This window comes from Microtus pennsylvanicus, chromosome 8 (genome assembly GCF_037038515.1).
Source record: "Microtus pennsylvanicus isolate mMicPen1 chromosome 8, mMicPen1.hap1, whole genome shotgun sequence".
In the NCBI taxonomy this organism is placed as follows: domain Eukaryota; kingdom Metazoa; phylum Chordata; class Mammalia; order Rodentia; family Cricetidae; genus Microtus; species Microtus pennsylvanicus.
In genome coordinates, this window is record NC_134586.1 from 102,530,479 (window position 1) to 102,557,154 (window position 26,676).

General features: G+C 45.7%; 1 protein-coding gene across 36 annotated transcripts in view; it reads left to right on the forward strand.

Annotated features, from left to right (window-relative positions):
- The window catches only part of Myt1l (myelin transcription factor 1 like), a 407,676-nt gene that overhangs the window by 108,505 nt on the left and 272,495 nt on the right, over positions 1 to 26,676 (forward strand). For all 36 annotated transcript variants that reach the window (XM_075984142.1, XM_075984156.1, XM_075984147.1 and 33 more), the window contains exon 3: positions 14,300 to 14,406. The gene's annotated coding sequence lies outside the window, so the exon portion shown is untranslated. The remainder of the gene's footprint in view (positions 1 to 14,299; positions 14,407 to 26,676) is intronic.

Consider the following 26,676-nt stretch of genomic DNA (forward strand, 5'->3'; position numbering starts at 1 on the left):
TTAGTACATGAAGACTAAGTAGTTTGGGGCTTGGTTTATGCATGAGTACAGGCGTTTTGATACGTGAAGGAAGCATCTATACGTCTGATTCCTGTCAGTAAACAACTTTGCTTATTTATTTGTGGTACTGAGGCATGAACTTTGTCTTGAGCATATTAGCCAAGCTCTCTACCTCTAAACTACATACCCAGCCCTGACTTTTAATAAACAGGCCATATTCAAAGATGGCTAGGTTTGCATGTAAACATTAATAGATTAGTTCTCTAAATGATATTTTCAACTCAAAATTGGTATTTCAATGTGGACATAGGCAAATATGCTGTATACAATGTTCATTTATTATAAATTATAAACAATTAGCACATATATTACTGTATACATGAGGAAGAATATAAGGACTTTTTAAGGATGCTCTTGGGTTTCTCATAAAGAATTAGTATGGGGATAACTCAGTAAGAAAACTGTTTGCTTTGCAATTATGAGGATTTGAGTTCAATCCAAATAGATAGACAGATAGGTAGATAGATAGATAGATAGATAGGAAGATAAATAGACAGAAAGATAATGATAGATAGATAGATAGATAGATAGACAGACAGACAGACAGACAGACAGACACACACCCAGGTATGGGGCATATGCTTGTAATCCCAGTTCTTGGGTTGTAGAGACAGATGGGTCCCTGGATCTCAGTGTCCAACCTCCCTGCCTAACCTGCTTGGTGATTACCTGACTAATGTCTCAATGCAATGAGAATGGTGCCTGAGAGATAGCAGCACAGTTTGATGTCTAGCCGTGACATGCATGTGTATACATGCTACTTGAGTCTGCACACACAGACAGAGACAACACAAACAGATGCACACGTGTGTGCGCGCACATACACACACACACACACACATTAAGAATGGCAACTAGGCACACGGTCTGCGTGAACACATTTGTAATATCTTTGGGGACGTTAGAAAGAAGGCCGGGTTCGAGACGAGCTGCGACACGGTGAGAAGCAGCTCTGAGTACAGTGAGTCTGTCTGCATTGAGTTTGATGACGAACACAGCAAACAAGGATGCAGGACTCTCACGGTGTATTTTTAGCTGGCTCTAAGGTATACCGCCCTCCCCTCCTTGCAGAATTATTTTTAATTCCCCGGAGCATGCTCCCTGCCACTCATCAGCACATTCGGGACCTGCTCTTTTTCACCAGGGCTGCACTGCCTTCCTCTGGGTGCCGCTCATCAATGCAGAACTGATTTGGAGCTGAACTGTATAATAATAAGCCTTTCAGCGCCAGCCCCACACTTGCCTTGTAATTAAGGCCTGATGGTTGTGTTGACGGCAAATGAAAGAAAATGGCTTTGTTCTCCCTTCCCTGGCTTGATTGCGGGTTCTCTCGCTCACCTGAATTCCACCCATTCTGCATTGTGCCTGTGATTGCTGGAGGGCCATAATTGCAGTCCCGGCAGATGACATTTCAGGAGGTACAGTCTCAGAGGAAACTGATGGAGTCGTGCCTGGGGAAGCTCCTCCAGGGTAGATTTAGGGAAGGCCCGTGTGGAAGTGAAGCCGTGGCCAGACCCCAGCGCTGTCCTCTGCCATCTGCATTATCTAGCTGTACATGTCCGCAGCCTGCCTCATCTTCTGCCTACAGGCCAAAGAGACACACTGAGTGCACACACCATTGCTAAAGTTCATCAGGGGTGCAGGAGTCACACCGTGGAATGTTTCTTAGGACTGAAGAGATGGCTCAGAGGTTAAGAGTATTTGCGCTCTTGTAGCAGACCTAAATTGGGTTCCCAGAACCCACACGATGGTTCACAACTCCCTGTTCTCCAGTTCCTGTGATTATTCTGACGTCCCCTTCTGGCCTCCACAGGTACCAGACACGCACACACATGCACACAGTCTTACCACCCATGCACACAAAATAAAACTAAACAAACTGTGACGAGGGGGGCACCTTTAATGTTAAAGTGTTTTCCATGTGAGCACAAGGACCTCATCTCAGATTCCCAGCACTCAGGTAAAAAGTCGGTATGGCAGCTTGCCCTTGTCACCCCAGAGCTTAGGAGGCAAGTACAAGAGAATCCCTGGGGCCATTTGGCCAGCTAGACTAGAGAAATCGCATTCAATGAGAGACCCTGTCTCCAAAAAGAAGGTGGTGAGTGATTAAGAAAGATACCAGATGTCAATCTCTGACCCCTCACACACACACACATGCATAAATATATACAAATTCCTCTGCCCTGTGTCTTGAGAATAAGATCAGAAGCAAAAATACTTGTGAAAACGCAGTCCATAGAACGGTCAAGCACACCTCAGTTCCTCTGTAAAGTGTGTTGCTAGAACGTATAGACAACTTGAAATTGTGCTCATCAGCTCTCTTTACTCACAAGACTGAACTCGACGCCAGAGAAGACATTTGTAGACATCCACAGTACATAACCTGCCGGCCTCCTAAACCTGGTGTAATCTTGGCTATCAATTTGACCACATCCGGAATCAACTAAAACCCAAGTAGTTGGTTATACCTCTGGAGGAATTTTCATGATTGGATCATCTGAGGTGAGAAGAGCCAATTTAAGCCCTGGTCGTTTGAGCTCAAAAGACCCACCCTAAATCTGGGAAAACTAGGCCACAACTTCTGGTGGCAGCCACATCCAATGGCCTAAAAGAAGGAAGCTTTTGGTCTTTGCCTGCCCACTCTCACTTTAACTAGCAAGTGCATCTATTCTACTGATGAAGTCTTCCTCAGCTACTACAAGAACCTAATTCTTTGACACTCCAACATAGACCAAAGACCAGCTAAGACTTCAGCCTCAGGGAGTGATCAACTACCAGATTCTTCCCCTTTCCATTGGAAGACAGCCATTGTTTGACCAGCCTAACAACAGCCAATAAAAGCCACTCTAATAAACCCCCTTTAATATCTCTTCCTCCAGAGAACTCTGCCTGATACAGCTGGTTGTATGTGCGCTTGGTACTTGGGTTTGACAATAGGTGCCCATAAGTGGGACGTATGTCTAATAACACATAACCAAAAAGAGTAGCCAAAGCTGCACCAGCATCCACAGGATATCCCATGGATCCTCCCACACTGCCAGCATTGTCTCAGGGTAGGCTTCTCTCACGTAACATCAGAGAAGCCCTACACATTGTCTCCTGCAATGGCAGTCATCACTCACAGAAGAAAACAAGCAAACCTCCTTTTCCTGGCCCCTGGAGGCGGACTCCATGTTCATCTGTGGTCCTCCGCTCACCCACTGGATAGGACGCTCAGTGGGAAGGACCGCAGTGCAGATGTGAGGGTTGGCTCGCGCTGAGGCCTTGGGCAGGCTCCTCACCCACTTCCATTCCCAACAGTTCTGCCATAAAAAAAAAAAAATTTAAACCATCTGGTATAGTGGATGCCTATAATCCCAGCACTTGGAAGGGAGGTTTGGATAGGAGAATTAGGAGTTTCGTGTCAACCATGGCTCTATAGTGAGTTAGATGTTATCCTGGGATGTCTCAAGGAAACAGAAACAGGGGAAAGAAAATTTTAGTATGTGACAGAGAGCAATCATTACTTTGTTATCGTTATCTTCATGTTTTTATAATAATTTTCTCAAAATATCTACATTTTATTGAGTTTTAAAAATTGCATCAAGTATAGCAATAATTCCATGATAGCACAGGACAAGAATGTTCACAGGTCAACTTGACTTCAGGCATGCACTCATCTTCATGCCAAGACCAGGGCAGGGGGGCAACATGTCCCTGGAGCAGATGCTCATGTAGAAGTTGTCGGGAGGCAGGACCCCCAAGTTCTGTTCAGAGAAGCTACTCTTAGAAGGATCTGGAGGAGTGTGTTCACTCAGCCACTTCTCAATGCTGATTCCTTCCACATCCTTGTGTCCCCCAAGACACAGGACAGCATGCCCAGCACCCCTAGCAGTGGACTTGAAATCTATGGGAGAACACCCAGAGGGGACCTCAAGCCATTGACTTTACTGTTCTAAAGAGCATGGTGGGCCGGGCGGTGGTGGCACAAGCCTTTAATCCCAGCACTTGGGAGGCAGAGGCAGGAGGATCTCTGTGAGTTCGAGGCCAGCCTGGTCTACAAAGGGAGTTCCAGGACAGGCTCCAAAGCTACAGAGAAACCCTGTCTCGAAAAACAATAAACAAAACAAAACAAAAAGAGCATGGTGGCCTTATACCTCATGACGATGTACACATTTACATGCTTGCCCGATAAACTTACAGAAGTTGGCAACTTCTGTGGGCTTGGGTTTTGTTTGCCTTCTTTTATATTTACCTAGGTCAACAGAACAATGAAGGAAATTATTTTTCAAGTGCCCACCTTTTCCGCCTCCCTCAAGAGCAGTTTCCAATTGTCGTAACCAAACAGTCTAACCTTCAACCGGAGGACTCCTGCAGATATAATGGCCAGTTTTTGTGAGTCGGTTTAGTGGAAGGAGTGTTGCCATAAGTTGGCTTTGTATATTCTAAGTTGTATATCCTTCCAAATGTTACCAAAGAGTAAACGAAAGATCGGGTCTTGTTATAAAGTGGTCCTTGCTATTGACACTGATGCTAATTTATAATCTGGCAACCTTTTAGAATCAAATATAAGAGCTTGTTTACAAGACCATTTCATAGCAGCCTGGTAAAGTACAGATTTTTTTTTTTAATTCTGAAATGCTTTGCAAAAAAAAAAAAATAGTGTGAAAAGTGAACAGGTTGTGAAGGCAGGAAAAGCCCAGGGATTTTTATTTCCTAGATTGAAGGGGAGTACATGAGATCAGGATGGGCCAGCAGGCTACAAACCTGTGCTGGCCAGGTGGGACTCGCCAGGTGGTAACTGCAGATCCTGTGTGTCAAGGTCCTGTCTCTCTGGACGGGTGTGCACACAAAGCTGGCTGGCAGGGATGATGAATAACATGACCAAGCTCTGAGAAATCCACCACTGAGCAATGGAGGAGTCAGGAAGGCTGGACTTATTCGCCATTGGGTACCAGTTCAAAGAATGGGTTGTCTGCACACAGTGAGCTGATCTCAGTCACGTCGAGCTGAGTGGCATTGCTAGAATACAAGTGAGCTTTTGTTTAATAAAAAGCATTACATCCTGGGGGCTAGAATACTTAACAAACTCGAGATATAAAGAAAGGTCTCCCTGTGCCACTTTTATTCAGTCTGTTGCTATTTGCTGTTCATATTATGGGATGGAGGTAGGGACATGTGTGTGCTCCTGTATGTGACGCCAGGAGTTAACCTTGGGTGTTAGTCCTTGGGTAGGTCTGCCTTGTATTTTGAGACAGTCTCTGATTGACCTGAAGCTTGCCTATTAGGCTAGTCTGGATGTTGTATGAGCTGCCAGGGTCACACCTTCTCCACCCCCTAGAGGTTACTACAAGCACAAGTTACCATAACCTGGCATTTCACATGGGTTCTGGGGATCAGGCCCTCGTGTCTACACAGTGTCTTGCCCACTGATCCCTCTCCACCCATCACCGCTCACGTGGTTCAAGGCTGGGCCCTCCCTACCCTGAAAGGACCCTCTGCTCCAGGCTTAAATGCTCTTTCCTCCAGGCTTACTGTACAGTCTCTTAAGGTGTGTGCTGATGGTATGACCCTCAATGTTCTGTCCTTCACTTATTTGCAAACCTTTGCAGCCCCAGGAGAATGTGTTCCCCTCTAGGTGAGCATGGCTTTAAGTATGCCTCCGCCACAGTATGTCCAACTAAGAACATGATGGCCTCTCTTGGTCCCACCTCAGAGTCAAGCTTATAGGGGGCTAGATAGAGCCTATATCCTGTGATTCTCTCAGGCAGGTCAGTGTGGCTGAACTGACTCCCCCGTTCTTCCTATGTTTTGTTAGGGAGCTGGGAAGCACCAAAATACAGCTCCTTCCCTGAGAGAATCAACGAGAAATAGCCAAATGGGACGCAGAGTATGCCTCTTTTTCTAGCCAATCTCTCTCTCTCTCTCTCTCTCTCTCTCTCTCTCTCTCTCTCTCTTCCTTATTTATGAGAAGAATTTAGAAGAGACAGAGATCAACTAGTCCATAATAATGTAACTTATTAGCCCACAATAGTAATCTTAGTAGCCCACAACTAGTTAACTGTCCTCATACTGATTCCATGTTTTAGCTGTCTGGGACTTTAGGACATTGAAGAAGCTAAATTCTTTAAAGCAACACTGAGAGGAATGGGCTTATGATATGGTTTTGGGAGTTGACTTAGATGTTGGTTTAACATTCTGAGGATCTTCCCCTCCCCATGCTCCTCCAGGCAGATCCTGAAGGCAGAAAACCCCTTCCCCTTAGTCTGAGCTGGGAGAGGATGGGTAGAGCTATGTCTGAGGATACAGTAGATTCTGGCCCTCGCTTGCACAAGTCCTTAGAACCAACACGGGCATGCTCTGCTAGGGAGCTTCAGGTCCACACCCGCTCTGTGATCACAGGAAGGCCACCTTCTGTAGTAGGGAGCTGCGGGCCTCTTTCCACAGCCCAGCTAGCTCAGTCGGTAGAGCATGAGACTCTTAATCTCAGGGTCGTGGGTTTGGGCCCCACGTTGGGCGCCATTCTGTAGTAATAGGAGTGGCGGGGCTGCGTCCCCAGCACCCCGGCCGCCTGCTAGCTTATGTCCCGAAATAATTACATGGACACTGTATTCTTTTAAACACTGCTTGGCCCATTATATAGCCTCTTCTCAGCTAACTCTCGCACCTGGACTATCCCATTTCTAATAATGTGTGTAGCACCCCTAGGTGCGCTTACCAGGAAGATTCTAGCCTATGTCCATACTGGGTCGGAGCGTCATCGATCGCATCTGCCTGGGAGAGGGGAGCATGGCCTCTGAACTCACTTCCTCTTCCTCCCAGCATTCTGTTCTGTTTACTCCTCCCACCTATGTTTTAACCTATGAGGGCCAAGCAGTTTCTTTATTATAATTAACCAATGACCTTCCTCCATTATTTCCCCCTTTTTTTGGAATTATGATTAATAAGGTGGTATTTATTTAAAGGGGAAAAAACTTACAGATGACCGTCCCAGACAACAGCCCTCTGCGCAATCAGGAAGGAGTCTAGTCGCTGGAAGCAGAGCAGGAAGTAAGAGAGAGTGTTTTTACAATTGATTAGCAAACACTGACAAGGGTACTGTGTTCTAAGTGCTGGATGCTAGAAAGGACTCAGAGTCTACTTTACTGTTTCTAAGTCATGTTTGTAACAGAATCCTCTGGTTTCTGGTGACCCCTTATCTCCCATAAACTCAGCATCTTTGGTAACAACAGCAGAAGGGGGGTCCTGACTGTGTGAGGGACTGGCCAGGAGATGGCTATACCTGCACTTAGAGGACACAGGCCCCGTTGAAAGTTGAAATATCTTGAAAGTGTCAGATTAAAGAAATATTGGGGCATGATATAAAGGCTGACCAACAACCCTTTGAAGTTTACACAGAGAGGGGGAGGTGGGAACCTAGATATGAAGATCTGTTCGACTCTCAAAAAAACCAAGAAGAGAGAATACAACCTAGGAACTGGGAGTATAACCAAGTTTTAGGGGACCTCAAGGTCAGGTTAAGCTCTGCTTCTGTTTTATCTATTATCTGCTTCGTGGGGTACAGTTTCCCCATCTGTGCAATTGACAAGAGTCTATCTACATGTTTGTTTGTGAAACCACTTTAAATTTTAATTGTTATACAAGTGTAAAAGTTGTACTGTGATAATAGTTATTACAGTCATCGTGTATTGTGTGTGATGTGATCAGGTGTGAGACGCGAGACACTACACAGACCATGGCACAGAGATGTTTCTAAGGGAAACATATTTGGAAGAATAAGAGACAGTGAGAGCTCAACCATAAAGGCTTCCAAGAAAAGAAAGGAAGGCAAATAATACTGGAGTCCCCTGGTTTGGGTTTGTTTTGGAAATTACTTTTTGTGAGGCTATAGATTCAGGGAGAGACACAACTATTTGATCCATCAATTGTCAAAGGACACTAGCAAGTGGACAGGTGAGTGTGGGTGGATGGATTACTTCCAGGGTCAAAGGGTGGCACAGCTGATCAGCAGCCTGTTTGTGAAGATTTATCTCATCAATGTTTACAGAACCAGACACTGCCCATAAGACAAGATGAACAGAACCCAAGCTAGTCCTCTTTGACTTTGGTTATCTTCACCTTTCCCCTTCTGCCTGAAGAGTTACTACGTTCTCGAACATGTCTATTGTTAGCACAGTGTCTTGGAGATGAACCCTTACTGTCCATGTATGGTTTCCAAGAGGACATGGAAAGCCAAGTGTCCCCCCATTGCTGCGGTACCCAAAGCAGAGGATGGGGGTGTTCCCCAGAACTGATTATTCTTAGCTTTAGCTTTAATTATCTCTGTTTTTAATTGCCTGTGTCATTTTGTTTAATCTGGAAGAATATGCCATAATGCTCCAGCCCTGTTATTTCCTTGGCATGAGATTTCCTGGTATGTACACAACAATAGACCATAGGATTGGTCTTTAAACTACACCTTGCGGCAGCAGTGAATGGTTTGCATGTCATATAATGTTGGATGCATAAATTCTTAGCCTAAGTTCATCACTGGTGAATGGATAGATGATATCATTTTCGTCTATTACATAGGTTACACATGACTTTACTTTCAGAATAAAAGTTTAAATTATTGGAGTACCTACAGAAAAAGGTAGGCATGGTTTTTCTTTCTGAGGATGACTTCTGCGGGTCTCTATCCAGCCTCACTGACAGGCTGCACATGCGTATTTTACTCACGGAAGCATGAGCAGTAGTGCTAGGCCTTGGTTTGTGTGTTGTGCCTTACCAGTGGGAGGGCTGCCATCTTGCTTGTCATACACGAGGATCAAATCTGCAATTGTGTTTCAGAATCATTGAATCAGCTCAGCACCCAAGATTTTTGATCATATGTAATACTCTAATGGCAATTTTAACATGCATTTATGCACACGTGTGACTGAAACATATTTGGTAGACACCAGGAGCTAAAATTGTTAAATCAGCATATGCATATTCAAAATTAGTGCACAGGCTGCCAAATTCCTGACAAGGGTGTTCCATTTAGACCTGCTTAAACCTGCTTGAGGGTTCATTTGCCTTGCCTCCGCCATACTCGAGAGACTGGAGAAAGCCTCTGATATCCCATCCTAGGCACGAAGGGTCCTGCTTGCTCTGGCCACATCATTATGGCATCGGTACAGAGATGACCACAAGATAGAAACTGTGAATATAGGTCTGGGGGACACATCTCCACCTACGGGGTAGCTTATTCGTAGGATGTCCAGATCTATCGATAGCCCACATCCCAAACTCTGAGCACTGGCATCCTTCATATTATCAGTTTGAATGAGGATCCCTCACCAAATCAGGGTTGCCTTGTCAGCACCAACCCTACCAGGGCCTAGGGAAACGACTGTAATATGCTAAGTTCTGTCAACTTGACACAATCTAGAATCACCTACAAAGGAAGCTCAGGTAAAGAACTATCTAATTAGGTTGGGCATGTCTGTGAGGGATTTTCTTAATTGGATTAACTGAGTTGGAAAAGTCTATGCAGAATATGGGTAGCACCATTTCATGAGCCTGTCACCACCCTAGAGGCAGTGGGACCTGGGAGAATGAACCAGTAAGTCTCACGCCCTAGCCAACTTAATTCAGAGCCCCAGATAGTTTATACTTTGGAGGTTAAGAGAAATCACACCGGTTATGTTTTCATGAGTTCAAGCTGTATGCAATCACAAGGACAAGCTGCATGTGGCAAAAACATGCTTCTCCATAGAGGTATATAAAGGATACTTTAAACATTTAATTGAATAACAGCAGCAGGCAATAATGGGTAATCTTAGGTCAATTCATTCCTATCTGCTACACCTGGGAGGAGCAAGCAGCCACATTCCAACAACGGTTCCCTCTTTGAAGAAAATAAGGTCACGAGACTCTTGTCTTGCATTTTGGCGTGTTCTCACGAGCACTCAGAATTCTCCTCACACAACTCCATTCCTGGACCGTGCTCCAGTGGTGGGAGGAGTGAGCCCGGGCTGAGCAAAGGGAAAAGCAAAGTGAGGACAGACAAGAATACGTGAGCTCGCTCTCTCCTGCTCTCGGCCATAGATGCCACTCACAGCTTCAAGCTCTTGCTCCTGTGAGTTCCTGGCTATGATGGTCTCTGCACAGAAGTGTGAGCTAAACAAAGTCTTTTCTCCCCTGTGGAGCTGTGGTCAGGTATTCGTCACGGCAATAAGAGGAAACTCCTGCTGTGTGGTAGGAAAATCTGCACTCTCGCGGTGAGGCTTGGACTCTAAGTTGTCTCAATGCATACCAACACACAAAATACGGGGAGTCCAGATCTGATCTGGACTCTAATCACATGCGAAAAGGTGCGTGGCATTTAAAAATCGTAAGGAAAGTTTTGGTATTGCTCTGCTTTTCTGACGTCCTGTTATTTCTTTCTAATCTGCCACCGTCTATTACTTCTGTGGTAATGTGCCTTCCCGGCTTATTATAGTCTTTATTTTCTGTAAAGGTTTCTTCCCTCCTCTTTTGAAAGTCTGGAAGTGGACATGCTTTGAATTTCATAGACATAAGAAAATGAATTATCTTCTCACAAGCTGTTCTAAAGCACGGTGTCACTAAGCATGGGAGCGGGGGGCCTCACATATGGGTAACTTGGCATGAAGGGAAATACAACCCTATTCCTGCAGGGAAGATGGTGAGCCAGAGAGTTCACATAAGTTGTTAGCATAGGTCCTTCATCCTTCCCTCGAGTATGATCCTTTTATCAGGAGAAGCACACAGAGAGGAGGCGGAGCTGTGCGCGCATGCCACAGGGCTATGCATTAAGCCAGGGCTGCCCACCATAGGCTGCTGGGATGCACTGCTTCCTCTCCGCCATCTGGGCTCCAGACGTGACCACTAAACTAGAAGGAAGCCCTGTTGGAAGTTGCCTTTCAGGTCCAGATGGTGCAGAGACACCAGTCTAGGAAAGCGAACCGTGCTGAGGACAGAGTCCTTGGGCTGTATCTCACAGGGTCTCATCATTAGCTCCACCTCAGTCCACTGAGGAGTCTCTCTTCACTCTGCTGCACGAGGGGCTGCCAGGCAGCTGTCTGGCTCTTTTTGTTCGATGTTGCGAGCCAGAGGATGACGTACTGTCAAAACGTGTCCCTCATGTCTTAGCCTAGCTCATGCAGAACTTTGAAGAAGGAACATTTTAAAAAGCTGAAATCATTTTCACGGGCATGGAAGTGATGCTGTGTTGGTAGCTCACACACACTCCATCATAGCTGAAGCTTCCTATACAGAAGCCATTTGTGTCATGAGAAACCTCAGGCAAGCCAGACATGTGGGCTTGAATGTACGGGAAGTCGGGTTCTGGCATCTGCTGAAAGGTCCCAGGATCTGAGGCAGAGCAGAGAACATCTCTTAGACATGACTGGGAAGGGCTCGCCATCTCTGTTCTTAGCAGGGCCCCTTTAGAAGCACTGTGAGGCAGGAAGCCTTCTAGAGCAATTCCTAATGCCATTCAACCGAGGCTCATAGCTCATATGTGGCCAAGTCAACTAAATAGAAGAAATGCCTTGAACCAGCAAGGCGGCTTCCTACAGGAAACTGCTTCCTGGCCAGTCATTCCTTCCAAGCATACAGTGGGTCACTGGGGATTCTTGGGGGGGGGAAGTCTGAGGTAGTGTACTGAATAACGTTTCATGTCAACTTTTTACAACCTAGAGCATCAGAGAGAGGAGAGCCTCAACTGAGAAAACCCCTCCATAATATCCAGCAATAGGCAAGCCTGTAGGGCATTTTCTTAATTAATGATTGGTAGGGAAGGGCCCAAGTCATGGGTTTTGCCTCCTCTGAGCTGGTGGTCCTGGGCTCTATAAGAATGTAGGCTGAGCAAGCCATGAACAGTGAGTCAGTAAGCAGCACCCCTCCATGGCCTCTGCATCAGCTCCTGCCTCCAGGTTCCTGCCTTACTTGAGCTCCTGTCCTGGTTTCCTTTGATGGTGAACAGTGACGGCAAAGCATCAGCCGGATAAACCCTTTCCTCCCTGAGTTGCTCTGCTCATGGTGATTCATGACAGCCATAGTCACCTTGCTAAGACAGATGCTAAATCTTCAACTTAGCCCACTGCCATGTGCATCGGGTAAAGAACGTGAACTTCAGTGGTTCTGATATTCACAAGACAGAATTCTCACCGCAGCTGATTCAGCCAGATTCTGTGACCCCGTGGTCACAGAACTTGAAAAGAACAGGGATATTGCTTAAAAATCAGGAACCCCTAATGTGTATGCTAAACACCTTCCCACAATCTGACCTGGAGAACAGCTACCAGCTGCTCAAAAGATCCAGAAACCCGATTGCAGAGATGCCTCCCTTGGTTGTGGAGAGCCAGCAGCACGGATGAGGAGGCTCTGATCTCTGGCCCCTCTGTCTTTGAAAGATTGAGGCTCTGGAGTGTGAGCTGCAGTGGTCAGTGTCCAAGACTGAGGACGGAGAAGGTCTTGATTGGCCTGGAGGAATACCTGAGTAACTGGCTCCTAGAAGAGACTGATTGCTAGCAGTTCAGACATTTGCCACAGCCGTGTGAAAGCTGCGTGTGTAAATGTACTATAAATAAAGGAGCAACCATTGTAGAGGAAACAAAAGTACTGTGTGCATTTGTAGTATATGCATAATGTAGTATATAATATGTATATACACATATTAGTATGTATGTGCATGTATATGTGTGATGTACCTGTGAGTGCATGCATATGTTGGCATGTGCGTGTGTGTATGTGTGGCTATGTGTGCATGTATGTATGTATGTATGGGTATATGTGTGAATGGGGGCACTGTGTTGCACACGTGTGTGCATATTCAAGCATATCTATATTTGAGTATGGATGTGAGAGTATATGTGCCTCTGTGTGTATGGGTATGTTAGTGTGTATATGTGTGAGATATGCATGTGCTTAGTTGTATGTAGGCATCTGTGCTTGTATGCATGCATGAGAGTGTTGAGTATGATAGATAAAAAAATCCATAGTAAAGCACTAAAACGTTAACATGTTTAGGCATGTCACAGAATCTTTACAGACTAACAGTTCTAGACTTAGATCACCAACACCTTTTGGGTTGGGGGTAATCTGAGCTCTACATGGCATTTCCAGATGGGTCTGTGCTTTGTCTGTTGACTTCCTGTGCTCTCATTAGGGAAATCAGGAGAATCTGTTCTGGCAATGTTTTGCAGACCAGGGTGTATGATGTGGGAGACGGGTGTTGGCCTCTTAGTGCTGTGGCTGAGCCCTGGGAAGGCTGGCTCCTCTCCAGGTAGCCCGGGAGAAGTGGAGCGTAGTGTCTTTTAGAGGATTTATGGTAACGCTGCTGTGTGTGGCTGATGTAAACTGGAGAGCCCTGAGGGTCTCTTCATTCCCTGACACACTTCACTGCCGCCCATTAACACCTCGGCTGTTATTGCCGGAGACTGGATTTAATGAGGCCTCTGAATTGGAGCTTAGCATCAGAAACAATGGCTTCAACAACCAGGCACCTAGCTCTCCAGCTCTCTCCGATTCTCTAGCTTGCTGCTCTCTCTCTCTCTCTCTCTCTGATGGTATTCTTTAGATAATCTATGTATTTAAAAATCAGAACCAAGACAATATTACAGAAAGTTTATAAAATATATTCTAAATTTCTACTCATGAAGATAATCTCTTTTGTGTTTATGTTAAAGATAAAGCATGGTGACACGTGAAAGTCTCCCGGGGCATCAGAAGACTGTATTTTGTTATAATCAAAAATCCCTAGTTTCCGAGAAATTAACATGTAAAATATTTCTCACCTAATGCATGGTTTTCTAATTTCATCCAGGTAATGAGGAAGGTTGAGAACTGCACAGATTGCTTGAAATTGGTCAGTCTAAGTATTATGGGCACTTAACTTTAGCCTCAAGCAGGGACATGTATTTTAAATTGGCAAATAACCTAGAATTCAAGGTGAATCAACTAAATCAATTTTTACACTCATTTATTTGTTTGTTTGGTAGTGGGGTGGGGCTGCCACAGAGTAGTTATGGAAACCAGTTCTCTCCTGGGAATCTAACTCCGGGTGTCAGGTTCAGTGGTAGGTGCCTTTTACATGCAGAATTATCTTCCTGGACTTAAAAGTTTAAAAATGGTTTAGCCCCAAGGATTCTAGGGAAGCCATCCACACACCTTCTCAGCCTGCGGATGCCTGTCTTTAAAGATAACTGTTCTGAGTGTCAGTCCCTACCACCTGTCAGTCACTGTGTGTCTCTCCTCTTGTTTTGCTCTACAGGAAATGAGCACCAGCAGGAATTGGTGACGAAATCCAGCCAGCATTTCCGAGTCCTGTGGAGGGAGCCAACAGCCCAGGTCCGAAGAGGACTCGGAGAGCAAACTCAGGTACCAAGTCCTTTCCCATCGATGCCATGGCTTGCCCTCCAAAGCCTGTGAGGGCAGACATCCCACCATCTGTTTTCCAACACAGCCATTTCACACTTGCAGAGCATTGGCTGTTACATTGCTGTTGTTCTCGATACCGATGCTACACAAGGGAGTGCCCTGTAGGTGCTGTGAGGAGTCCGGGGGGCACAGTGGTGAGAGGATGAGACGGTGTTCCCTTTCAAAATCATTGCATTGGGTTCCACACTCAAGCAAAGAGGCCATTTTGGGGTTAGCAAATTCTAGCCTAGGGGCTCAGATCCAATGGATGACTGTGAGGAATGCCGCCAGGGGATCACCCTCAGGTGTCAGAGGCAGAGGTGAGGGTGACTCTAATATGACGCAGACCTCTGAAGCCAAGTCTCCATCTCCGGGCACGTACTGCGGCAGGATTGCTTCAAAGGCTCTGGTGCTCTCATCCTGCATTCACGCATCTCTGCTGGAAAAAAGGGAATGCCAGTACAGGGTGTGGGGCAGGATACGATTTGTGTGGAGAGCCCTGGTCTACACGGTCAGGTTCTCAGTGCCACAGTCATTTGTTTGTCTGCCAACTTCCCCATTTGCCTGTCTGGTGATGGAACTCCATCCCACTCCAAGGAAGCGAGAGGCTGCGATCCACTCCCATACGCGGCAGCCTGGTAGGACTGCTGTCTTTCAGAACTTTGTGAACTGCAATAAGAGGTCACAGCCGTTCCCGTTGTTTTCCTTTCTACACCTCATTTCCCCATGAAGAACCCCAGTGTGTTCATTGGTGCAGCTTGGGAAAGGCGTTAGGTTTAATTGTATGTTTCTTTGCAGTTAAGAAGCGGATGGAGGCGGAGGCAAAACAACAAAACCCTGTTCAGGTTGAGTGTTAGCTCAAACTTGGCTTTAAAAGCAGTTACGTTTCTGGCTTTTGGGATTCGTGTCTACAAGCTTCCTGGTTCTGTCAAATCTCTTTGAGGTTTAGTGATGAGACAGCTTGGTGAACCATTTTATATCCAAGTCATATTTTAATGGGTCTTTATTGAGTTGGTATTTTTAACATTGAATAAATGTTCTCGTTTAAATAAAAATTATCAATGTAGTTTAATTAAAAGTGTTCAATACAAACCTCATCAGGAAGTAAACAAAGCATCAAAAATGAAGAGGCAGCAGCTGGGTGTGAAAGAGTGATCTATGTATAGTGTGAAAGAGTGATCTATGTATGGTGTGAAAGAGTGATCTATGTATGGTGTGAAAGAGTGACCTATGTATGGTGTGAAAGAGTGATCTATGTATGGTGTGAAAGAGTGATCTATGTATGGTGTGAAAGAGTGATCTATGTATGGTGTGAAAGAGTGATCTATGTATGGTGTGAAAGAGTGACCTATGTATGGTGTGAAAGAGTGATCTATGTATAGTGTGAAAGAGTGATCTATGTATGGTGTGAAAGAGTGATCTATGTATGGTGTGAAAGAGTGACCTATGTATGGTGTGAAAGAGTGATCTATGTATGGTGTGAAAGAGTGATCTATGTATGGTGTGAAAGAGTGACCTATATATGGGTGTGAAAGAGTGATCTATGTATGGTGTGAAAGAGTGATCTATGTATGGTGTGAAAGAGTGATCTATGTATGGTGTGAAAGAGTGATCTATGTATGGTGTGAAAGAGTGATCTATGTATGGTGTGAAAGAGTGACCTATGTATGGTATGAAAGAGTGATCTATGTATGGTGTGAAAGAGTGACCTATGTATGGTGTGAAAGAGTGATCTATGTATGGTGTGAAAGAGTGACCTATGTATGGTGTGAAAGTGTGACCTATATATGGGTGTGAAAGAGTGACCTCTATATGGGTATGAAAGAGTGACCTATGTATGTTCTAACGAACTTGGCCTTCTGCAGGGCACTTTTCTGATTCTGCAGAACAAACTGAATCTGCTCAAAGAAGAAAATGTCTCTGAGGTCCTTAATGTCTTCAGTCTCTCCCTGCCTTCTCTCAGGACCTTCCTAGGACTTCATGTGACCTAGCAGGCACTGGGTTGGCAGAGTGTCCTGGGTGCAATCGCTCCTGGTTTCCAGACCCAGCCAGAAGTATAAGTACCTGTATTTCACGATGGCCATGCATTAGGTCCTCAAGACCTGTGAACTGCCTCTCATGCTGGCTTTGGGGGTGACTGGATGTGAAGCTCGTGTATAGTTTTATTTTAAATTTATTTATTTATTAAGGATTTCTGCCTCCTCCCCGCCACTGCCTCCCATTTCCCCCCTTCCCCCGATCAAGTCCCCCTCACTCATCAGCTCGAAGAGCAATCAGGGTTCCCTGAACTGTGGGAAGTCCAATGACCGCCCACCTCCATCTAGGTCTAGTAAGATGAGCATCCAAACTGCCTAGGCTCCCCCAAAGCCAGTACATGCAGTAGGATCAAAAACCCAGTGCCATTGTTCTTGAGTTCTCAGTAGTCCTCATTGTCCACTATGTTCTTCTTAATCATAACAGAAGATATGGCCAGTGACTTCAGGAACTGTGAGGTGGCATGATATTTGTGATTTGGTTGGCTTAGTCTTTTGAGAGGGTCTTCACCCACAGTCTATGCTGGTCTTAGATTTATGATAATCCTCCCTCCTGGAGTCCAAGGACAAATTCAGTGTTCATATGATCATGAACAAAATCACAGTCTGCGGGAGATTGTGGCACAGCTCACGGTGGTAGACTGTGCTGTATAGGTGCCAGTGCAATGGCTCAGATCTTAAATATCTCCCCGAGGCCTGTGTGTTGGAACCCCCAGCCCATGTCCAGTAGGAAGGTAGAACTTTCAAAAGCTGGGTCACTGGGAGTGTGTGCTGCAAAGAGGTCCAAGGAGTACCAGTGTGTATTGAGCTTGCAGAGATTGTGTGTAAGTACCATTTCCACTTTTGTGCAAGCGTGTGCAGATGGCATTCGTGTGTGTGTGTTTCATGTGTTCCACCTGAAACTACAGGTGTGTGCCCTTATGTGGAGGGAAGAATCCAAGCCCATCCTTTCCCTCTGTCATGTCCGGACTGTCTGGTGAATGCATTTGCCCTTCCACTTGCTCCCAGCATGACAAGCCACCTCACTATAGAGCCAAAGCCAAGGACCAGTCAGGCACCAGCGACATCTCCAAACTGTGAACTAAAGGAAACCTTTCTTCTTTATAAGTAGACACCTCTGGTGTCTGCTATCATGATGTAAAATAGCACATGTGAAGTGTAGACATTTTAGGGGTTGTGTTTGCAGTGTCTCAGAAGGCCAGGAGTCACTGCTGTTATACAAAATGGGCCACCGGCAATACTAGACCAACCAGACAGGGCTAATCTCAGGAAAACTCTGTTTGCAAACTGATGACAGATAGTGTCTGGATGGCAAGGATGGAACATCGGAAATGCTAATAATTATGTTGGTTTCTGAGGTAGGAGCCTCATGCTGCCCCCTCTTAAAGATTCCACAGTATAGTGTGTCGGGAGTGTGTCCATCACAGGCTCCTTCTTACAAGACCTGTGAGTCGGGACCCAGCATGAGCCAGGAGCTGCTATAAATTCCGCAGTCTGTAGAGAACAAGTGGGCCCCAGGAAGCCTACAAATTTCACAGAGAGGCGTTTCTAGTATTTCCATGGCAACACCCCTCTGCTGACCACCTTGAGATCCCCCAGGTGTTTATCTCACTGCTGGGAAAATGACTGGCAAAAGCAGAGAAGCCACTTATTTTGATCACAGTCCAGAGGAACATGCTTATACGTGAGGAAAGAAGGCGTGAAGGCAGAAGTCGCATCCTGTCTGTAGTCAGGAAGCAGAGAATGAAGGAATTCAGCTGGCTCTCTCTTTTTTCCCTTGTTATTTATGCTGGGAGCCTGGTATAGTTTCTTCCACTGTGAAACAGCTCTGGAAACTTCCTTCCAGACATGCCCGGGGTGTGTCTCCTAGGTAATTTCAAATCGAATGGCAATGAAGAGTAACCCTCACACAAAGTAAAACTTCCCCCATGACCCTGGAACCCAGAGAGGAGAATGGCCTTATGAATCCACACAGCACACTCCCTGGAGGAGAGTTCAAACCTAAAAAAGCTAACAACACCTGAGCAAGTGTCCCTGAGACAGTGCAGGAGCTGAGCTCCTGTGCAGGGAAGCATGCAGACTTTGATACAATATGATTCACAAATCATATCTTACCAGTTTTCACAAATACTATGTACTAAGAAACCAAACAGAAAGAACATACTAGACGCAAAAGAGAGTTATTTCAAATTCTTGTGTATTACAAGCTTTATAAAAAAAATGGTTAATTTCAGGAAAGACTTGATAGGTACAGTAGAGTGTTTTCAAAGGCTGTTTTATTGCAAATAAGAATTTGAAGCCCAGTTGTTCACAGAAACACAGATCACTAACTGGCTTCCCTGATGAACGGGGTCTGCATGCAACATACCCCAGATTATTTTAGAACAACTCTGTGCGGGCCTGTGTGGGGGAAACAACCTCCAGGGCATGCAGCTGCCACTCTGCCCCAGGAAGAAGGGGCTTCCAGGCACAGAGCAGCGTAACACCCTGCAGACATCTGGGTAGCAAATCCTAAGAAGTCAGACCAGGGAACTGACTTCTGCTTTTGTGTCATATAATTGGAGCCTCAGCTGCCCCCATCCACTAAAAGATAATAGTCATATATTGTTACCAAGCAACAAAAAGTCTACAGAACCCAAGGTTGGTTCATGGAACACAGAATGTAGCCGAGGGTTGCAAGCCTCTGTGCTGTGTTGGAGGTGAGGGTGGACTGAGGCAAACCATTGAGTCAGGTACCGCCTAGTGCCCAGAGCTCTTGGTTGGCTGTTAGGGAGGTGGATCTGGCCATTACAGCTCTTACAAAGAGGTGTCTCAGGGGAAATCTGCTTGTGCAATGAACAGCCTATACCAGACCTCACGCTCTCTTGCTCTGTTACCCCAGAATTCTCAAACTAAAGGAGACCTGTGCAGACCTTGGAGCTCCTGCAGGGAGAGACATGACTTATCTGTAGTCCAACCCTTAGTCTGTGGCTTGCTCCCTACGCATCATGGGTGAATGATCACAGTGATGAATGAATGATTTCACAGTGAACTGGCTGCTACTGTGAGCTCCTCACTCAGAGGAGCTGGTAGGATGCCTGCTGTCGCTCCTGTGAAGAGTCTAATGCAGATCCTCTGACCATCTTTGTGATAGATGTCTGTAGCTAAGGGTCAAAGGTCAGAAGACCCATGCTTCTTACTCTGACCCTTCTCTGCAGTGTTTGCCTCTGAGTTCTTAATTTCACTGAAGCACAGCACACACCTCAATGTGGGGTTCGACTTTCTCTCCTCACCTGGTGTCTCCTGGAGCCACCACTGCTTCCTGGGCATGGCCTTGAGCATCTGCATAGTGTACATCCTGAGACCCCTCCATGCCGACACACTGACTGCAGGTCCCCTATTTCTGGAGTTCTTTGACTCACTGCTTCTTAGAGCAGTGCCTGAAGAGAGGGAAGATTGTCTATGACTGAATTAAACAGATGGTTCTCTTCTTTATACAATAAAAACATCTTTAGATAAATTATTCCAAAAGTATCTCTTTCTCTCTCTCTCTCACACACACACATACAAATGTATGTCATGCGTTTGTTTGGTGTCTTCCAGCCAGTACTGCATACCAAATACTAGACAGGAAAATGGAACAGAAATTCTGCTGAAGAGCTATGATGCTAACCCACTAAATGGGAGGGACATATATTCAATATATTCAATGTATATATTAAAAAGCTAACCACACCATAAGAAACCATGGGGAGTCTAAAGTAGCAGGAAGATTGAAGCATCCAAGCAGGAGAATGTGAACATGTCAGGAAGCAGCTCCACAAAAGACTCCTCCGACAGGTCCTTGGCTTCCCTATCTTCCAGACAGGCATTAGGGAATCAGGAACATGAAGCAATCCTTTGGAGCCAAGCAAAGACTATCCTGAATTCAGATGTAGCTGTGGAACAAGGAGGGTGGTTGCCGAGCTAGAGCATGGAGATAGGTATGAGAGAGAAACCCAAAAACTGGACTGAATCCAAGTAGACCAGCACTCTCTGTGAGGGCATGGAATGTGTGATCAAGATGGAACCGTGAGCTGGGAAGACCTAGGATAAATAAGTATCAGAGCACCCATCATCCTGCTGGTGGTAGGAGCTTGCACTCGCTCTTACTACATCAGTTTTGTGTGGAAATAGTGGGAAGGTACCACATCACGGGGCTGTTAGCATTGCACACAGCAGGCTGAACCATGTAGATCTGTGGCTGCACAGAACCCAGGCCCTCTCATGACTGTTCACATAGAGCCAAGACACGTGGGCTTTACCATAAAAGACCGAGGCAGGGCCATGCTGATTTACATCCTCGCTGTGCGCTTATGCTTAGCTGTTCCAATCAAAGAGCCTCCTCTCACACTCCGCAGCTGTGTCAAAAATGAAGCTGTGCTCCACAAGCCGCGGCAGGAGGATTTCAAGGACATTTTGTCAAAGGAAAATGCAAGATGCAAAAGAGAGATAAGGCTGTGGCTGCACACGTGTGTATATTTGCTTATATTTGCATAACGCATCGAGAAATGATAAGGAGCAAGCAGAGATATTTGTGCGTGTTTCTGCAGACGATTCAGGATCCGGAGGAAAATTTCTCATTGTTTTTCTTCGTTCATTCATCAGTTGCTTTTTTACGTTTGAAACACGCAAATGTATTTCTTAGTCAAAACAAACTTTAAAAGAAGCCCAGAAGCATATTCAGTCAAGTCTCCTAATGTGCCCCTTAGGCCCTCTGAGTTAAGGAATGTGAGCAGGTCAACTTTACCTGTAAGAAACCAGCAGAGCTCATGAATCCCGTGTCTGGTCTTGAACTCTGGCCCTAAAGCGGGAGTCACAGTGGTTCTCTTGCCATCAGGCCGCAGGAATGTTGTCAGAATCCTGTTTGCCACTGATTGTACGGACTGAGTGGGCAGAACCAAATTTATCTGAGTGCTTAAAATTAGAGATAAGAAATGAGGAATAAATTAAGGCATGATGGTGATGGCCACATGGGATGAGGACAAAGGAATGTGGGAAAGGAGGGAGATACAGGAAGGAAAGAAAGGGAGAGAGAGCAGAGCAGGAGGAGGTTTTGGAGGTGGGAAAGAGTGAGGGAGGAGGGGGGAGGAAAAGGGGAGGGAGGGAAGCAAAGAGGGAGACAGGAAGAAGAAGGATGGGAGGCAATGAGAAAGGAAGGGAGAACGCAGAGTAAACAAAAGGCTGGGGACTTCATCTCGGCTAAGGACATCACACAAGACTCAAACCCGCAACTTGATTTACAAAATCCCCATGAAGGGCTTGTGTATTCTGTTATTCGCTCACTTGATAACTGAGTGATCATCTAAGGGCTGTCTCAGCTTATTTACATAAAGTGGTCTTAAACACAACACTCAAGAAATAGCCATGGAACAGGAGAGCGCCAGCTATAATAGTAATGGAAATCCCTTAGGACACTAAAGGGGAAGGTGTCTTGTATCTAGTTATGTTTTATACATTAAATGAGCTATAGAGGACAGATGGACTGATGCGAGGTACAGACATCGACCATGAATTTTATGTGTGTATATGTGTGTGTTAAATGGCCTTTTGTTAAAGCAACATACAGATTATGTATGGAAATAATAAATTTTTCCCTTAAAGAACAAATTTTGAAGTATTTAGCTATAAGTTGCCATGATTTAGGAAGCCTGCTTTCCAAAGACTCAGAAACTAGTTTGTGAGTGAATATGGATTTCATGTGAATACTATGTGTGTGGGCATACATGATATGTGTTATATGTTTGTGGGGTGCATGTGATGGTCATGGTTGTTGTGTGTATTCCATACATTATGTGAACATGCATGCACAGGTGTGCACATCTGTTTTTATGGATATGTGAATGTGTGCATGTGTGCGGAATGAGGCACATCTGCAGCATGCACGTGGGTACATGTATAAGTGGACACATCTTTGCTTCTTTATATATGTGACATGGATGACTCCTGTACTCCACTTTAACAATATCATAACATAGACCATAGCATCCAAAGTCAACCCCGATACGTGGATTTTTCTTTGAAAATGTGTTTCTTACATATTCATGCGAATATCATCGGTGGAGAGGATGTTTCACTCTTTCTTTGTTCCCGTTAGGCTGAGTCTTTCAGTCGGTAGAATCTTGCGAGTGCTGCTCCTAATTTCCCTGGAGAGATGCCTACCTTTCTCCCAGAGGCTCCTTGCAGAAACGCCAGCCAGCGAGCTGCCTCCCCTCATTAAGAGGACTAAGGCAGCTCGCGGGATGGATAGGCGGCTGAGGCCGTGGCATCTGGCACTCAAGACGAGCCATGGATGAGTTGCCAGCACAAGCTTTTCCCTAGGCTGCAGTGCTGCGTGGATGTACTGGTGCCTGGTGGAGGGGGATAAACAGTGTGATTCTGGTGTGAAGAGTGTGAACAGGGACGTGCCATCCAAGGGCAGGGGTCATGAATGGTGCTTTAAAGTAGTATACAGTTCTTCTGGAAATTCCCTGTCTCCTCTTTCCACTGGCTATGAAAGCACTACGTAAAATGCCTTTAACTTAAGAACACGCTTGTTTCTGACTCATTCTCAGAGGACAGCTACTCAGCAGCTCCTGGTTGCTGCTCTTTCGTGAAAGACAGCTTGCTAGAGCTTTGTCCTGGGAAAGCTAGCAAAACTCAAGGTAGCAATGAAACCTCTGCTACCCACGTCAGCTTGTTCATGGTTCTCAAACCACCTTCCCCGGCAGAACAGGTACAGCCTTAGACCGTGACCAGGAGGAAACGCACGGAGCTGAGAGTGACAGCCAAGGGTGTCGAGCACTGAGAAGGTCCAAACCCACAGACCACACGGAGGAAGGACGAGGTCAGGTGGGTCAGGAGCACAGAGAACAAGGAGATGTTTATATATGAAGAGGTAATGCCACCAACTCCTGTTTAGCTGAAAGTGTTAGCTCTTAAAAGCCAATGCGGCATCACTTAGTCTGAGGAGCCAACTTTCAAGAGCAAGGTCAGGTCATTGTGCTGGGCAAGTCTTGAAAGTGTGGCCCTGGTGATAGGGAGCATTGGGGTTGCACTGGTACTTGCACTGGTGCATGATTTATGCTCCACTGCTTTGTTAAAATACCATGATCAACTGACTTAAGGAAGAAAGGGTTTATTTGGGCTTATGGTTTCAGAGGGATTGTGGGAAAGCATAGCAACAGTCAAGGTTGGTCACATGTTCGTCCATACACAAGGAGCAGAAAGAGAAAAAACAGAAAGCCCTTGTAGCCTATTGCTGATAAAATACTTCCTCGAAGATTCCACCACCTAAGGGTTTAATACCCTCTCCTGTGTCAGCAACTGGGGACCAAGTGTTCAAACACACGACCCTTTGGGGGCACATTCCTCATTGACACCACGGCAGTTGGCTATACCAAATACCATCCTACATGGATAACAGTCCCTTAAGGAAACAACGTTATTTCCCTCGATGAAAGCGGTAGGCAGCAGGTTGCTTTGGTTCTTCTTAATTCCATAAAATTTATCCCAGGCCACATTTGCTTTGACATGTGGCAACTCCCAGCTCCCTTGACAAACTGAGCCAATGGTAGAGGCAGATCTCACGACAATATGGCATGGCAAAGCCACATTATACCATTTCGCCGACACTTCGTTTATTACTGCCCAGGGTTTATAAAAGATTCTTTTTCAATTATAAATCTTTATAACGTGGGCCAACAAAATCACTCACCACCACGCCTGTGGATCTGAGTTTCAGATCTGAAACTCACAAGGTAAAAGGACATAACTGACTCACATAAGTGGTCCTCTGGTCACCAGTGTGCACCATGGAACAAAGTCACTCATGTGTACATGCACACACACACATGACAATCAATGTGATATTTAAATATTTAAAGAAGCATTTTAAAAATAAATGAATCTTTACAATGCTTTGTCACAGATTTGTGACTGATTGGTCCATACAGAAAATGGGCACTAGGGGCTAGAGAGATGACTCAGTGGTTAAGAGTATTGGCTTCCCTTTCAAAGGAGCCAGGATCAACCCCCAGCACCCACATGGCAGCTCACAACTCTCTGGAATTCCAATTCCAGGGAATCTGATACCCTTACTCAGACATACATGCAGACAAAACACCAACCAAAGCACCTAAAATAAATAAATCACTTTTTTAATTATTAAAAGAAAGACAGACAGACAAACTAGGGACTAGGGCAACTCGGACAAGGAGGGTGACTCACCCGAACACACAGACATCAAGCACAACATGATAAACATTCCTACTCAAGAACTGGTAGAGGTTCAGCCAAGTTACCCCAAGTTTCGACATAGGTGCAGATGAAAGATGGTGTCTATTAAGTTCACACAGATCTGGATTAGCCTTGTTGAAAAGTGACCCTGACTTAGGCAGCCACATGCATCATGATGCACCATCATTTCTTAGATATTTCAAACCAGACACTCCTCACTGTGTGACTCTGCCATCTGGAATCTGTAGCCTCGTCGAAAGTGTAAGGGGTGCTGTCTGGAATGGTACAAGATGGCTGGGGAACACAGAAATGGTGCCGCACATTCTGGGCCTATGGGAATGATGAAGGATGTTTGAGAGGCCCTGAGAATGGAGCAGGATGTTTGGGGAGCTGTGGGATGGTACCCTATTCTTGTAAGAAATAAAGTCCTGCTTTCCATTCTTTTGTTTGTTCCGAAATATGGTGCAGTATGGCCAAAGGCTATGGGATAGTGTAGGATGCTTATGGGTCTGTAGGATGGTGGAGGATTGTGGGAGGCTATGGGTGGTGCAGGCTATATTGGAGGGGTACATTAATGGCATAAGACATTGGGGCACCGAGAGGATGATGTAGGTTTCTTGGGAGCCATAAAGATGATACAGGGTGCCTGACTTTAGCACTGTCTCCCTCAGATGTCAGACCCCAGTCCTTTGCAGGGAACCTGGCTGTAGTAAGCATCTCTGTGCTCAGGAGGAGGATAGAGAATGGGCGGAACACAGAGCTGTGGTTCTACTGTTTGTCCCATGCAAAATTGGCAAGGGCGTGACCACACAGAGCCCTCTGTCACATGAGTGTTCTCACCCTGCTCCTCTTAGCTGACTCAACACTATTGCCTCCAACAAATGACATTAAGATAACCTGGTGGCCCACAGATCTGGCACCTCAGAGCCTGCTGACCTGGCTTTGGGTCCAAATGTCCCCCTCTGGTCACGAGCTCTACTCTGTACACTTGGAGTTTGGCCCCATGTGCCTGGATCCTGAGGGACTGAGCCACCTGAGATGCCTGCTTCTGCTAGCCAGGCCTGGGATGCTGGCCCTAGACTTGCCCCTTGCAGAGAGCCTCTGTAACCACCAACACCAGGGCTTGCAGTGGGGCTTTCTTCTCAGTAGTGAGCTGAATCCCCATTCAACCACACCACAATTCTCAGGATAAGAGGTGGGTATGAGCATTGTGAATCAATGACCCACAAATTCTGATGCATAGGAATGAAGACAGTTGCCCAGAACGCTACCTCTCTGAGGCTCCTGGGTGCTACCTCCATCCCACCCGGTTACCAAGGACCCAGCAAGCCAGCCCTGCAGCCATGGTTTATTCGGTTACAACACCGGAGCCTCCAAACACAGTTCATCCTCGGCTTTGATTTCTTTTGACATCTTTCCTTAAACGTTTTTATGTCTGTGGAGTAAAACCCCACTCAAACCTTCCAGTCTTTTGATTCCTTTTTTAACTCTTTACTCTTGTATCATGGAAAGGCCCACATACATTGTGGTAGAGGGCCCCAGGGAAGAGCTGGCCCTTTTCTGCCTTTTCCTGCTGTCTTCTCTTCTCCCCAAATGCAGGTTACCTTGAAACATCCAAGCTGTTGTGTAACTTAACTGGAAATAATTCAGCACCTTTTTTACATCATTCTGTTCCACTTCTTATTCTGCGTCCCTCCATAAATCTAAGCAAAGGCTATCTGGAAAATTCCTCTCCCAACTCATTTAGCCCATTCCTGTTGAATTTGGTCTCACTCAAATTTTCAGGACGTGGACAGAAAGTAAACAAAATCTTAGCTAGAATGCAACACGAATGGCCTCTAGCCTGGTTCCTAGCAGCTTCCTTGTTTCTGGCTGCAGCCTGAGCAATGTGTTTGCTGTCTGCATTTCTGTCCTGCTCTGCAGTCACACTGGAATGGCCCAGGGAGCTCTGATTACAGCATTC